This window comes from Rhipicephalus sanguineus, chromosome 11, assembly GCF_013339695.2.
Source record: "Rhipicephalus sanguineus isolate Rsan-2018 chromosome 11, BIME_Rsan_1.4, whole genome shotgun sequence".
Taxonomy (NCBI): domain Eukaryota; kingdom Metazoa; phylum Arthropoda; class Arachnida; order Ixodida; family Ixodidae; genus Rhipicephalus; species Rhipicephalus sanguineus.
In genome coordinates this window covers 81,712,059-81,728,823 of record NC_051186.1, presented here as the reverse complement: position 1 = coordinate 81,728,823, position 16,765 = coordinate 81,712,059, and the positions used below count along the sequence as shown (strand labels likewise).

Sequence of the window (16,765 nt, the reverse complement as noted above, 5' to 3'; positions counted from 1 at the left end):
GTCGAGATGAAAGATGTGGCAGAGGTGGGGGCTCAATTGATGCTGTTTTGGACCTGAAATTTGGGCAGGCAGTCCGAAAAATCGAAAGCCGAAGCTTTTTAGCATCCAAAATTTCAGATGTTCTTATATATCGACGTCTTCGAGGCAGATTTGGAACTCCGGAATTGAAGGGAGCACGCCCTTGTCCGCCACATCAGTTGGGCTTCCACAGAAGTTGAAGGAGGAGGAGAGGCTGAGGAAATGGCATCTTTGCCTATCACGTGTAAAGTGTTGTCGGCAACACTTTGATTGCACTAAATCATGTACATAAATACAATTCGGGTTCTACATTGCCTCATTCTTGATAAGACAACTATGAAACACCACTCCGCCAGTGCTTCATCAACCTAGCGAAAAGAAACACTTTCATGTTGCTATCTCATAAGAATATGCTTAGGAATCCTCTCTAACTTTCTTTTCTGCAATTTCGCTTCGAAGTATTCGAAAAATATTCCAGAAATATTCGAAAAATATTCGAAAAATATTCTATTCGCACTCACACTTCAATATTCGAATTCGCTTCGCACCCAAAATTTTGCTATTCGCACAGCTCTAATAAAAAGTAAAAATAAGAAGAAATAATTTAGACAAATAACGACTGCCTTTTTCTTTTGCCTATACATTTTCTCATAGAAGAACATTGCAAACTACAGGACAGTGAAACACAAACGACAGATCACTGAATGTTTCACTGTCCCAGCGTGTGTTCCACTGTCCCGTGGTTTGCGCTGTCCTGCTATAATGTTCACGAACCAACCAACCCCACCAAACAACCCTTGTACATCTCCTTAATATTGCTGTTATTCTAGTAAATTTGTAACCGCGCCAGAAATTTGTAAAAGATTTGTTACAGCACATTTTTTTTTTAATTACGTATGTAGACAAAACACTTTATGTGTTTTGTCTTGACTGATGGTTTTATGGAAGGCTCTGAGATGCGTAGACCAATCAGGATAGTCTCAAACTGTGAGATACTTATCAAATGCTAGCAATCTTTGGGCCACATCTCACACTGCGAAATAAGAGCCCAGAAAACGAGAGGGTAGGAGAAGCAATGATCCAATCTGCACAATGGGTTATGAGACCATGATAGATAGATCCCAACTGTAGCAATGCATACGGTGAATGATTATAATAACTGTGTGGTGCAATAACCTGGAACGCTGTACTTGTGGAAATAAAATTTACTAAAAACTTTCAGCCCACATGTATATGCTTTGTAAATGCTTTTACCTGTCTAATGAAAATCTTCCCCAGTCAATCGATGCTTGCTCATTTAGGTGATGCTCTTAATAATTCAGCAAATAAGCGCGCGATTCCCCAGTGTGCATTTTCTATACTAGACAAGCTGCATGGGCAGCTGTTTTTTATGCATTTCTTGAATTGTTTAAATGAAGCTAATTTTACATTTGGATTTAACAGAGTTTTGTCACCTCAGTGCCTAGAAAGTGCACCAAAAACAAACGTCTTCGCATTCCTCTCTCGGCGAATGCTCCGCAACGTGACATAGAGCCCAGCCAAGTGCACCGCTGTACACGCTGTTAAGGAACTCCCATAGCCTCATGCGGGATCCCCAATCGCCAGTAGCCTCACGCGGGGTCCCCAACCACAAACACGAAACATCTCAGCGTTGGGATGCAAGTCCGCTTTCTACAGAGTCTTAAGGCGTCTCTCTCGGCCCCCTACGCAAGCACGCGGTCCTTCCCTCCTGTCGACGTAACCATACACCACAGGCACAGCACAAACGAAGCGACGTGACGGGGTTTTGCGGCTTTCCTAGAAAGGCATCTGGACTGCGCACTTGACGTTGAACAAGTGAAAATGGAAGCAAAACAAAAACCACAAGGGTGACAGAGTGGACGGCGCGGGGAAAACTCGGAGGCCAGAGGCAGAGTATTTCGAGCCACGAACCAGGAATCGTGTCTCAAGACAGTCGTTGTAAATTCTGTAAACAAACTTCTTGTTCTAATTGTAATCGAAGCTTTCATAACACACGCTATGGCATCCGCAGTGCATCCATGATGCTGACAGCAGCTGCCCGTGATACTTGCACAGGTGGGAGTGCAATCTGAAACTTAGGGATTTGCACGTCTGCAGATGTCAATGGACGTAAAAAAATATATCCGTGTTCATTCAACAGCTTTTGTGCACTATTATTTTGCCAAATGAAGGAATTACTTATCCAGTGCTGCAGATTGCAGGTGTGCAAGTGACAATATGGAATCTGAAGCTTGGCTTTGGCAGAGTCAGTTATCTTGTCAGTTTTGACAGAGACAGGTGTGTGCCTCAGGCAGCAGTGTGACTAACCTACATGCACAGCAAATTCTTTTCCCTAAGCCTGAATGGTACCCTTGTGCAGCATGGTAAAAGATTTGTCAGTTTCAGTTCATCAGCAATTCAAGTTACTATGATAGGTACAAACAAATATGCAGGTGAGTGTCCTAAAGTCAATGACTGCAAATGAGACCCCCGGTAAAACATAAAGAAGGTGAATGGCAAGAACAACAAAAAAAGAATTAAAGTGTAAATACAAAGAAAAAGATCCATCAAGAACATCAAAAACCAACATAAATCATGTATACAATAAAAAAATGATCAAAATATCAGTTATCCAAACTATCGTGAAGAAACTATTTACAAAGAATAAAAATCTTTAATTCATGCTTGAATGTGTTTAAGGAAAAGTTAGCCGTTTAAGTGAGAGTGGGAGGTCATTCCAAATTTTAAGCGAAGGTAAATGATGTAATTTTTCCATAGTTGATATTACAGCGAGGAAGCAGAAAATTGAGACTGCATACAAACCTAGTACAGTTAGTACCACTTCGTAACCTACCATTAATAAATTCATAAGGAAGACAATTATGAAGTAATGTAAAAAAGAGAATACTTAAATGATACTCAAGCAACAAACCAGATATGGGTAGAATGGAGTTGTCCTGTAGAAGTAAAGTGCATGGGGGGGCTAGTTGGTACAAAGTTGGTACGACATTTGAACGGTAAGGAACTGTGCGGTTGACGGAACACAAGAAGAAGTAGTACACAGGACGAGTGCAGTCCTGTGTACTACTTCTTCTTGTGTTCCGTCAACCGCACAGTTCCTTACCTTTCCTGTAGAAGTGTGAAAGCGTTAAGTTGAAAAGAACTACTAGTCATAATAGGAATAGTCATAATCTGTATATGTTAAATAGATGAGAGGTAGGTTAACATTAGATGTATTTCCCCATGAAGTGATCCCATAGGTAATATAAGACTAATAATGAATGCAATGTATAATGATAATAAAGCCTGCAGTGGAAAGTGTGCTTGTGCTTTGATTAGTGCTCTAATGCCAAAGGTGGCTTTTTGCTTAGTGATTGCAATGTGATAAGTAAATTTCAATTTACAATCTAATTTTATCCCAAGAAATGACACACAGTTTGTTACAGGTATTAAATTACTCTTGAGGGTTACTTGTGGTATACATGACAACAACCTCTGGTTAGATTTAAATACCTAATACCATAAACTGAGTTTTTCTAGGGTTTAAGATTAAACGATTTACCTGACACCACTCGACAACTCTTTCTAGTTCATTGTTTAGTTTAAAAAGTAAGGATGTTATGGACGTCTCAGACAGGGCAAAAGTAGTGTCATCCGCCTATGAAATAGCGTTAGAAAGCTTTAAAAAATCAGGTAAATCACTAATCTAGATTCAAAACAACAAGAGTCCCAATGTGGACCCTGTGGTATGCCGTGATTAAAAAGCTTTGATTCTGAAGATACTCCGCCAACGCAGACTGATTGTTCTCAATTATGTAATTTTTTGTGAGAGCAGAGCAGGGCCAGTTATACCTAAGGATTAAAGTTAGGTAAGTAAAATACAGTTAAGACTCGATCTAACGAAACCCGATTTTAAGAATTTCCCGAGCTAACGAAAAAATTTCCATTCCCCGGCAGCTACATAGGGTTCAATGTCATCATCAACTTGAATTAACAAAGCTTTCGTGGCAATGAACTTGATTTAACGAAGCTTTTTGCGGAAGTAGATTCCAATTTTCACACAGACAGCTTTTCTTTGGACGTGCCTTGTAATGACATCATGTTCAAACATCTAGCCACCCTAGTCACAACACTAGTTTTATTTTAGTGAGGCTGCATGCCACAGTCGGTAGCGTTTTTACTTATCAAATGGTGCTAGGGGGTAGTGTTTTGAAGTCCTTGCAAGTACTCCCACAGGAACACAGTCGTTGGTTTCGTTATTTGATGGTTTATGCAGCTGACGGCACTGATTGTCTCCTTAGAACTTTCTTGCTCTGCCCGCTCGCACATTAATGAAATGCATTCATTCTCCCTGTCTGTGAATATCGGCAGTTTGTCGTAGCTTCATGTGACCATCTACCGTGCATGTATTGCCCGGACATGGGAGGGATTCATGGGGGGACTTTTCACGCACGCAGGCGTGTATTAGTGGCAAATAAAATGCCACGGAACCTTTCGGGTGACGCTAAGTAAAAATTTGAGATTTCGATGTACCGAAAAATTATTTCTTCAATTTTATGAACTTCCCGATTTAATGAAATAATTCGAGTGCCCTCATCGCTTTGTTACCCAACACTTTGCCATCGCCAAGCTTCTAGCAAAATTTTGATGCAATACTGCTGCTTATGTTGTTCCGCCATTTTGACTTACTGCAATCTGACAAGCACTCTCTGACAAGCAATCTGACCAGCAACCGACACTTTCTAGGGGTGGAAAGAAATTTACGCATATGCATGCATGTCTCCTCCATATCTCTACTGAAAGAAGCCTTCCACACTTCATTGGTTTATGTGGAGAAAAGAAAAATGTTCGATACTGTTTTTAACACACACCTCGTATTATGTCCCTAATGCACTCCCCCCCCTCTTCTAGCAAGACATTTTTAATCGAAAAAAGTCATGCTCAACCCCCTTTTTTTGACAAAAAAGAGTAAATAAAGCACACACATTGTTCGAATGAGACCGCCCTCGCTTCGCCACCTCTTCTAAGAGCGAACCTGAAATACGCCCCATCCACCGACCCACACGAGTGAATGCGACATAGAAAAGGACAGTAAGGAATTTGTCCTTGATGAGCAAAGGTTGCCCTCAATGAGCACAAGCATCATTTCTCAATTAGGTTTCTCAAATGGCACCTCGAAAACAATGAAGTATATAAGCGGCGCTGGCTTCTGCAGACACAGAGCCGTTACATTCCTTGCAATCAATGGGTAGGGTGAACAACAAACTCCATTGCAACCATCGCCTCCGTTCTAAGGGCTTCTTATAAATACTTCACACAAAACAAAATGCAGGGTTTATACAAGTTTCAATGAAGGGAGGAAAAAAGTAGCTGCACCTGTATCAACTTCGTTGGCCCCAAATCCATTTAGCATTTAAATACCTTCTAATCAAAGAATGTGCTGCAATAAATGTTAATAATAATTTGTGGGGTTTTATACAAGTGCCAAACCGCAAGATGAGACATGCCGTAGCTGAGGGCGCCGGACATTTTCGACCATCTAGTGTTTTTTAACATGCACTGACATCACACAGTACATGGGCCTCTATTGTTTCGCCTCCATCAAAAGGCGATCGCCGTGGCCGAAATTCTGCTGTAAGCTCTCTAACAGGAATCTGAGGTCGTCATTGGTGACCACTGGATCCAACGACTGGGGGCACACGACATAGATTTTAACAAGAATGAAAAGTCAACAAATCATTTCATGTCATAGCAAGCTTGGACAGCGGCAAGTCTCAGAACAAGGCATAGGGAATGCATTTACCAAGAACACAAGCTCATTATGACTCAAGAGAAGGAATGCTGGAAGTGCATATCAGAGTGCATCATCAGGATAAGACTCATTCTCTCCAAGCATCGCATAGTATTTCCTGGCTCTTCAGACCGGCTTTTCAAAGAAAAAAAAAACAATGGAAAGTTTCTGGCATTAGTCAAGCTGTTTGGTGAATACGATGAGGATATGAAAGAGCACTTTAGGTGCGTGCTTTGTCAAGATGGGGCCAATCGCTATTGCGTAAAACCAATTAAGAATGAAATAGTTGGCATGATGGAAAAGATAGTGGTCAAGCACATAGCAGAATGGTTAAAAGCTGCAAAGGATAATTCCATAATATTGATTCTGTACACCTGAGATCAGCCACTTGGAGTTAATGTCTATTACAGTTTGCTTCCTGGGCACAACTAATGTCATGGCCCATATAACAGAGCATTCCATCGAGCCTAAAGCAGCGAGCAACCCCACTGGAGTGGGCCTTGCTGAGAGTGTTCTATCAGCACTACAAGAGTCCAGAATCTACGGTGCGAGCACAACTTTGCACAGGGTGCCGAATGAGGTAAGGCCAGCCCAGCCTGCGGACAGGCAGAAATGAATGAAAACTAGTGAAATTATGGGACGGCACATTAACCAAGGCACACTGGAAAATTCTGCAATGTTGGTGTTGTCAAGTCATTGAGAGAGGCCCTCAAATATGGTATACAGAATAGCACTTCAGGGCTGAGTTGACAAGATCGTCTTTCGACGTTCAATGAAAACACCTCAGAGCTAGAGATAGAATGCGAGTGTGGAGGCAATAAAGGATTGTGAGAGCAGTAGGCCAGGCCTGCCATAAACAAGGCAAGGTCAAGGATACATGCCTCCAAGGCCAAGAGAATGCCAGAGATCAGGGCAGAGATCAAGACAGCGTGGCTAATGATCACATATTTCCAGCTGAGAAGTGATTGCAGAAAGTGAAGGTCAAAGTGCAAGCCAAGGAGCACTAAGATGATCAAGGCGCAGCAGAACATTCCTTTACAAACATATGCCACATAGACCTGGAGGAAGTGCCAAGAGTCAAAAGGTGTGCAGCTGGAAAGGGTGCGACATTAGAGAGAACGTGTTGGTTGGTTTGTTTATGAAGAAAAGAGTACCTTGAGAGTAACGCAGTGAGTCAGCACTATTATTCACAGCCCACTATTCATTTAACGTCTACTGCACGACAAAGGCATCTCCCAGTGGTCTCCAGTTCGCCCCATCTTGTGCGAGCTGATTCCATTTTGTCCCGGCGAACTTCTTAATCTCATCGCTTCATGTAACTCACTACTGTCCCTCGGCGTCTCTTCCCTTCCTTTGATATCCACTCAGTTGCTATAACTGACCATCAGTTGCTATAAGTGACCCCTTTTACCGGCAATTCCGACTTGATGAGGGGGTTCACTCGCTTGGGATTTTATGGTAGTTTTGCGAGGGGTGCCGAATCAAAGATGGAAAATGTAGTTTGGGATAGACACCATATGTAAGCAACCATAATGCCAATACGTAGTGCACAATAACTGAGACTTCTCATGAACATTTTACCCACTAAGCTTTATCTTCAATATGTGTCTGCTATGTCCAACATAACCAAACTGTCTGTATCTCGGCATTTCTAATGGTGGCACAGTGTCCACTAGGAGACTTACAGACACTTTTCAGGTACTATTGTAAGGATCTATTCTACAGGGACATCACTGCCTCTCATGCATCCTTTCGTGTGCAACATCTAAAAAAAGATCTCGTTGGTTGCAACCCTTGGATACGACGCAGCATGAGCCATCCAACCGAGGGAGTCCACAGAAGGGTTTCCTTCCCACAAATCCCAAAGGAGAGAAGCCTTGCACTTCAACTGCTGCTTCTTCTGCTCTTGCAGGTCTTCCCATTTCAGCTGACCTAGCCGGCACTGTGCTGTCCTCATATTTTGTTCATGTCTAGAGCACTGCCGAGATGAAAAAATTGGCAAAAGTTCCCTCACTACACTAAAAAATAATCGTCCTGCGAAGCGTCATTGCCCTGCGAAGCACTCGTTGGCCAATTCTTTAGTCACGCAGGAGGTGCGCGCGACGACACCGACCGGACTTCAGCGAAAAAACTGAAACAGGGGAATCGCCTGCTGCGCTCATTCCCTCATGTCAGCGGGCCCCTCTTCTCTACCATTATCCCTCTCGGCAAACACGGCGCAACCCCACCACCTCCCGCTGCGTCACAGACCGGACGTGCGGATAAACAAAGGGGAAGTGAAGAGAAGACATCAAAGGAGCACACAAGATGCCCATTGTCCAATGCCAGAGGGTCTCACGGGGGGCCTCCATTATCTCGCCTGGGATCTCCTCTTTGAGGTTCGAAGCGTCACACATTTGGTTTGAGCAAATCATGGTCGATTCTTGTTCGACCATCAATCTCCCGAAGACCTCCCGACGACAAATTTGCCAATGCATTTTGCTGGAGTTTTTGACCTGCCATCATGTTACACTACGATGGCATACTGCCTTTGGAAGCGTCGGCAGTGGCGTCAGCCTAGAATGAACAAACGGTTTGGCAACACCATTGGCTGCCAACTCGCCAGCCAACTGTCTGCGTCTGCCTCCAGTCTGCATTGTGTTGATATAGTGTAAACGTGCCTTTAGCGATCCACTGAACGCTCAGAAGTCGACTGTCTTACTCACTGGCATTAGCAGAAGGCAAAATATATCTGAACCATATAAATATGTTGTACCAGTGGTACAAAACAAACAAAGCCAGGTCTAGGACCACACATACAGCCAAGTTTTGCAGTCATCAAGAAAATTCAGGTTCCGCCAAAAATTTTAAGCCAAACACACCATATCTCCAAAGCGTTTCGGTGGTCGCGGAATCTGCCGTCCCTTAAGACATTTCTGCACCAATGGAAATGCCACCAATCTCTGACAGCCCATGCATTTTGCATCACAACACAGGTGGTGCTGCAGTCCCACGCCATATGTGGACACTGAGCTCACATGCTAGGTTGAACGCTGCCATTGGTAGAACACAACACAGATGGGAAAATAAGTTCGCCAGGGGTATCGATACATGCTTACGCACAATCTGACAGTTTCCCCGTAGGGACTTCTCACTTTTTTCCATATTCCCCCATAATAAAAGATTATGAACTTTCTAAGCATGTGAAGGCAAAAGCCTAGTTGGATCCATAGCGATGTGGAATAATGCTCTAAGCCCACGCGCCGACGTATAGGCAAGATGCAATGGAGTTTTCGAAATGCGACAGCAGTGTGAGAACCCACAGCCACCGAGCAGAAGCAGCCAAATTGGTCCTGGCCCCAACTAGAAGTGAATGCTTCTCCATCCCGTCTAGACAAGGCATGCTTGGCAGGACTTTCACTGCAGGACCAGTGTACCAGCACGTGTCTCAACCTTCTTCCCGGCCACACTGTGCTGCCGCTCACGCGAACCACGCAACGACAAAGTGGGCACGCCGTTCATGTATTCACATGCTTCATTTTCTTTTCACTCACGCGAATGCCAAAAAGACGAGGTGGACAAGTGGACAAAGGAGCTATGCCGCTCACATACTTTTCTATTTTCTGGGGCATATTTTTTGGACCTCACACAACCTTGAAACATAGACATTTAAGGCTTTCACCTTAAACATTCAGGACGTTTAATGAACGGCTCATGTACTGAATGTACGACATGTCTAAATGTTGGACAGTGAAAAAAATTAAGCGACCTGTTTCACCTAACGCCGTCCTCTCAGAAGAGTTTGCGGCTCGAGTTACACACTGCCACATAATTGCGTGGTGAAACACAGAAGCTAGTCAAGAAGAAAGAATACGCTGCTATTGTAAACATTGCAACATCGCCTTCCATCCTAAAAACCAAATCTTTTTTTCTCCTGGTTCATGGACTCCCGCTTGAACCTCTGAACTCTACGAGATGGTCCTACACAGGTACATTGGCCCACACACCACTTGACAACAGGCTTCCGCAATGAACTATCTGGTCACTCTGCTTCACTCCGTCATTGACAGCCAGTTGTCAGAGCACAGAAATGTTTCATGTCTCCCCTGTGATGCACCTTATTCCGCATTCAGCCTATCTTCAATATGCGGCCAGATTAGCAACTTCCACAAGGTGGACTAATTAGAATAGGCACTAGGTATGTACACTCAAACCTCATTATAACAGTCGCATCTGACACGAAAATAAGTTCGTTATATCAAAAAAACTCGCTATAAACACATATTTGTAACACTGTATCTATGACAAGACTATTCTTCATTTACTTCGTTATAACACGGATATTCGGATATCTGCGTTTGTTATAACGAGGTTTGAGTGTACTTCGTCATTCCCATTTGCATATAGCCATCACGTGCCTGATCATCCTTGTGCTTGAGCTTGGACAGTGCCTCTGGACTAAATGGATCTGCTAGCATCACCTTGTCTGACCCGTCCTACAGTATTCAATTCTGATTCTCATGTCGCATTTGTAAGTTAGCACGTCATTCTTACCTCGTAACCACAACAGTTATGATAGTTGCCATGGGTGTCAGACATTAAACTGTATATTAAAAGCGTGTTTGGATTAAGCACAATCAAAAAAATTTTTAAAAAGAGGAGGCATAACTCCTTAAAAATCATATTTTATATTTTTAGTTGAATAATCCCATTTTCAAACGTAGAAAAAGAATCGGAGTGTTCCTTTTCCAGAAGGATTCTAACTTACAGACAGTAGCAGTAGGAAACGGTCATTTTATCGTACATGCTTGATTGATTATGAGAGCTGCAACCACAGAAAATCTTGACCAGCTACGTTGATGTAAGAACAAGGCACTAGCCTTACTGAGCCTGCACCAACTCGTTTACAACAGTTACCAGTGCTCAGCCATAATCGAGCACAGCTGTGAAGACAGCCACTTCTACAACCATGCTGTGGTTAAATAGAGGTCATAAAGGCTCTGAAGAGGTGCTACAAAAGTTGACGGGTGATTGGCTCTGACTTTTGTGAGCAACGGAAGCATGTCTGGCAAACAGCAAGATCACAAGGCACAAAAATGGAGGAGGAAACTATGCAGGAGGCAAATACTGAAGCACTACACCTTTTCTTGAAAGACTGTTCTGTGTTGCGTGTTCTGGCCAAATTCACAATACCTGCAACACTAAGAACTATGTTTAGAAGCTTTCCACGCTGTATTTTTCTCTCTTCTTGTTCCCCAATATTAAGAAGTTTTCACTGCTTAGGTTGAAAAAGATCTTGTACTTTGTGTGACCATATCTCAGCTAAATTTTGCCTTCAAATGCATAAAGATTAAATGTATGTAAATTTATAAAGCGTATGCTTGGGCACACGCTCTATAAAGTTGCGCTAAAATGCTGCCAAGCACATAACATGCAGAATAATGCAAGATGGAAACGAACATATCACTTTAAGAAATAGAAATATGGCAGTACAGCAAACACCTGATATATCTAGCCAAGATTAAGAGGGAAAAAAAATTGCAGTTGAATAGGACATGCCACGTATAAAGCAGGAAACTTGTGACCGACAGAGTTAGAAGTGAAGCACAGTTAAAATTATTTAATTTTTTATACTGTGCCTGATTACGGGGACATATCGTAGTGGAGGACTTTAATTTTTTTACCGCCCTGGATTCCCAAATCAAAGCACGGGTGTTTTGCATTTTGCACAGTGGCCAGCATCGAACCCATGACAACAGCCACTAGCTGACCGCGACAAGTGAAACATATAGTTGAATGATGGTGGAGGTGTTGGAATGAGATCGGGAAATTTGGAGGCAGGTGTGATGGGAGATTGCTCGTAGAGGCTTCCTTTTAGCAGTGGACAAAGACAGGGTTGTCATTCAAGCAGTTTATCGACTTGACAGTCCTGGCCTTTTCTCTTATCCGTCACACTGTAATGAACATGGAATGGACTCTATTCCTGTTTCCGCAAAGTGCTTAAGTCATCTGTAACCCAACAGCCCATACTGGATATATACCTTTATCCTAAAAAGTTGTTTATTACAGCCCTCGGAATAGTGGGGACATAGCGTGAAATAAGAACAAAATATGTTTTCACTGCCGCACAAGTGGCTGTAGATTGCAAACCACATGCAATGCCTCACTTCGCAAATACGCCTAACTGCTTGTTTCTTTTTCCCCTGGGAGGTTTCTGGGTGAAAGATAAAAGAAATCAAAAAATTTTTTTGTGCTGCAACCTACAAAGGTGTGAAAGGATCCAAAAAAAAATATATAATGTTTTCAAATGCAGAACCCCAAAAACAATAAATAAGTAAGAACCCACTATCTGCAACAAACCACGGAAGTGAAATGCACACAGTACAACATACAAACAATCTGGTATCTACCGAAAGTCGTGTACCAATAAAGTTAAAATCAGACAAGAGTAATGATGATATGATGAACACTTAGGCCGAAGGTCATTAAAATGAAGTGGGGTCTTCATTTGACAGTTTAGCATGTCTGCATATCCACCGCGTGTTTATCGCAAGAATGGTGGTGCAACACAAAGAAGGAGGAGAAAAACAAGCGGCTAGTGGAGACGATCCAAGAGGTTGTGAACCTAAGTAATTAGAAAATTCCTAATTGAACACAGTAGTCGCATGGCAAGTGAAAGATATGGATGTAAACATAGGAAATATGAAACTGGCTGACTTATTCTTTTGTTTTCATTTGCACTTGTGCGCTATATGCCTTCGCAATAACCGTCTCGTATTGAAAAAAAAAAATGAAAAAGTGAGCCTCCTGTCTGAGGGGTGAAAAGTCCATTAAATGAAAGTATCTGTTACCTTGCTTGTCACCTTTTTTTTTGTCAGCGTTTTCTTTCCCAATCAGATGAAATTCCATCCAACTTTTGATTTCACAAGCATCTCTCATCTGTATGACAGATGCAGATAGGTGCAAGAATTAAGCGCATAACTTATTTCATAAGTTATGCGCTTATTTGCTGCAACATGAGGCTTATTTAGATGGCCTGCACTGCCGAGGTGGCATGAAAGTAGACGCCTTGTACCAGTGCTACACGGTCATTTTTGATCGCGATTGGACCTAATGCGGATTGAATTTCACGATCATGATTGGCTCCTTACGCAAGCTACAGAAAGGAGCCAATCAATGTTGAGAAGTTCATCCCAATCGGGCTTAATCGTGATCAATGTTGGACTTTGAGACACCGGTATTAGAACTGTGTTCTCACATCTCATGGCCTTTTCCATTTCTCGACGTGTAATGTCACTTTAAAGATGATGTTGTCCAAAGTGGTCAAATGATCATCCAACTTTCCTTCTTCTCTCTGTGTTACTTCACTGCCAACCATCACCAACTAACCTAATAATCTGTTCACTTGTACTGCATGTTATGACACATTGTGCCGAAATACGATGGCCAACTGTCTGGCAAATACGCTCCTTCTCTTCTATAAAGGGCACTTAAACAATAGATGATGCTTGCTTCATACGGAAGCAGCAGAAACGTATCTGTGCAATCATTATGAAAAAGAACAGAACAAGTAGCATTAGATGCTGTGCTTTGTTCCAGTGACAACAAAATGCTGCAGGGAGTTCAAAACTTGTGGAAGCCATGATGCCCACTGTGATGTTCTCACCACCAAACGATTCATTTATTTTGTAGGATTACACGAAGCACCCAGAAGGCATTATTGCGGGGAGGTTACATTGGGTGAATAGTTTGGCAAGAAAAGTGACAAGCTATGATCTGTCCATGATAAATGTTGCGCTCTGCTTCCACACTCTCATTTACCTGGAAGGAGATTTGTATATAGGCTCCCGTGTTACAGATGCATACTCAAGTACTAGCCTCTTAGTAATGAAATATGATGTCATTTTTAATGACTATATGATGCATGCTTGAAATTTTGTTTAAATATGTTTGGCACCTCCTTGGCACTGTCTGTTACAACATACTCATGCACAGCCCAGTCCACTGTAGTGGCAATTGCAACATCAAAATATAGAACACTATATGCCAAATGAACTGGTCCTGCATTGTAAAAATATGTGCATGCATGGCACATTGTTTTTTGCTTGGAGAAAGAAATGCATAGAACTTTGCTGCACTTCATTCCATCGTGAATACATATCTCACCAAGAATGAAATGTGCACACAGGTCAGTTTGTAAAGTGTTTCGTCAAGAGATGAGTATTACAGCACCCAATTGTTGGTGCGAAAGATGCAATAGTAGATTTACTAAGGAAATCATTAATGAAAACAGAAAATAATGTTGTAACGTGCACTGATACTTGCAGATATTCACGGGGGATGATGACAATCGCAATGCATTGTTCACAATGTTGGAGATAATCTTTGAGTCATCCTAAGCATGAGCCTGGCAAGCTAACAAGTGACAATATGTGCAACAGAAAGTCATGCGCTATGACACTGAACGCCTATGTGAAATGTAAAAGGATCGAATCACTCGGTACAGAGTTGTTAAACCTAAATGGTGCATCACGTCAAGGAATTCAGTGACCTGTGTTGTACAAGATAAGCCTGAACGAAAACTATGTTGAAACATTATGGAGACTGTGTTTTTGAAGGTACTATTAACGAGGCCAGGCGGGTTTTACAGAATGCACTTTTAAGCGAACAGAAGTGACACTAATTTCTAGTTGCATGCACTGCTCTGGCCACCAGATCTATAGTTTGGGTGTTTCGTTCGTAAATCTGTATTCCTTGGGTAACCTCTTAGGTTGCAATGATATGTTGAAGATTACAGCCAAATAAGGTGAATACTTGAGTAGTTGACCAGGTAGGGCATCCTTATGTGTTTTGATCATTTTACGTGCCAGCTAGAAATTCGTGCCACTAGTCTCTGCTATACCTCTTCTTGTGACAGAGGGCCCCGTTTGTCTTTGAAGAACAAGTCACGTCACCATACCACAACATAGGGACACAGACTAATTTTTATAAATTTAGTACAAGATCAGGGGCATAGCCAGGGCAGGTTCAACCCCCCCCCCCCGAATTTTTCAATTTTGCATGTGTATATATACACGCACACATACAAACACACAAACTCGCATAAAATATGGTTGAACCCTTCCTGAAAGAAATTTCTGGCTACATTACTGCACAAGACGCTGCCCCAAAACTACTTTTGTCGAAATGTTGGCTACAGCAAAACTCCTTGGCCGACAAGTGTTGTGATATGCTCAAACTGACAGCACTATAAGAATGTTTAGAAGTTGTTGTGCATCAGTGGCATGCTGCGTAACTCAAAGGCACATCCCCCCCCCCCCCCCGCATGAGCTTAAAAATACCACTTCCTGCTGAAAACCTTATCTTGGTGACTGAAATCTAAACATAAATCAATATTATATATATATATATATATATATATATATATATGCGTGCGTGTGTGTGTGTGTGTGTGTGTGTGTGTGTGTGTGTGTGTGTGTGTGTGTGTGTGTGTGTGTGTGTTGCGATACAATGCTAAATAGAAGAAGATCGAGTGTATTGCATGTGAAAACATTCGCTGCTAGTGGATGGATTGTGGCACTTTTCAACAACAGAACTGTACTGACACAACTTCAGACAACAAATGGTGGCATTGGGGTGTTTAACACAACGAAAAAGCGTACTTGGGACTGATTGGAGCGTGAAATGTGCTGTTTAATAGAGGCCGGCCGTCTGCGCAAACGTTTTGCACGCGCTTGCGAGTCGCGCGGTACGTAGCTGGAACCCACAGCTGGAAAATTAACACGATAAACACACGGCGGGGTCGGGGCTATTGGTCGCAGCGAAAGCGTCATTTGTCCTATCGAACTATTCATTTATAGAAGTTGCTCAATTGTCGTGATCGATAGAGAGGCGCAGGGCTGGACGCGACGCGCATACGATGCTGCGATGTGCAGCGCGCTGTCTTCACGTGACGACGCCGTACAAGATTCCACGCGCCGTCGATGCTACCGGAACACACACACACGACGGTTCCGCATGGACCGAAACCGCTGCAGTTCCTTCTCGAGAATCCTCCGGCGTCATCGTCACTAATTACGGAGAACGGCAGCACGCTTCCCTTCCCGCGCAGCAAGGACAACGATCAAACGAAACGACGAGCAAATGCCTCCGACGGCCTCAACCGAAAATAATATTCACGGCCGGTATCAGCCAAGAATGCGCGCGGGAGCATCTGCGCCGCGGGCGTCCGAAAACGAGCGCTGTTTGAGCACTCGAAACCGCAGCTAGGCAGGGTGTCCCGACGACACACGACCGGCATTTTCCGCGGAATACTTCGCCGAGGCGGAATACCAAACGAACACACTCGGCTCGGACGCAGCTCCGTGCACCCGCGAATCAATCATCCGGCAAGGGACGTAAACAAACGGCGCTTGCCGCGCATGGCACGGTCAGTTTAGCGACACCATCGCCGATTTGTGCCGCCGCGACAGCGCACGTCTTGGGCCGCCCACAGCCCGAAAGGAGCGAAGGGGATAGCTCTTCCCGCGGACAAGCGGCGCCGCTCGAGGGATGAGAAACCCGTTCGGATGGCACGATCGCGGCCACACCGACGGGGCGCTGGCCAGAACGCGAAAAAAGAAGCATCGACGTCCCACTCACCTGCACGGCGCTGCCGCAAGCTCGACGGGCCGCTTTTGCCGCAGTGCCGAAGGAAGCCACCGCGCGTGAAATGACGATGGGACTGATGCCGCGCGCGCGCTCGGTTGCAATCGCGGCGGCGCACCGCTCGCTTGTTCCGATGCCGCTGCTCGACAACCTCAGCAGTCCCCCGGTTTCTTCCGGATGACTTCTTGCCCTTGTTGGCGCTTATGTCGTTAGGAAGCGGGATTTGCAAGGTCGCCGCGTTGATCCAATTAGGCGGTCGCACGCTCGTAGTTCGCAACAGAAACGCTGCGTAGAAACAAAACTGGCGATCGGAGGCGCGCTGGGACTTGC

At 43.7% G+C, this 16,765-nt stretch overlaps 1 protein-coding gene across 1 annotated transcript in view; it reads right to left on the bottom strand.

Moving 5' to 3' along the window:
• The window catches only part of LOC119374677 (1-phosphatidylinositol 4,5-bisphosphate phosphodiesterase), a 137,677-nt gene extending 120,927 nt beyond the window's left edge, over positions 1–16,750 (bottom strand). Inside the window, exon 1 of the mRNA XM_049410976.1 lies at positions 16,430–16,750. The gene's annotated coding sequence lies outside the window, so the exon portion shown is untranslated. The remainder of the gene's footprint in view (positions 1–16,429) is intronic.
• Positions 16,751–16,765: the final 15 nt, after the last annotated feature.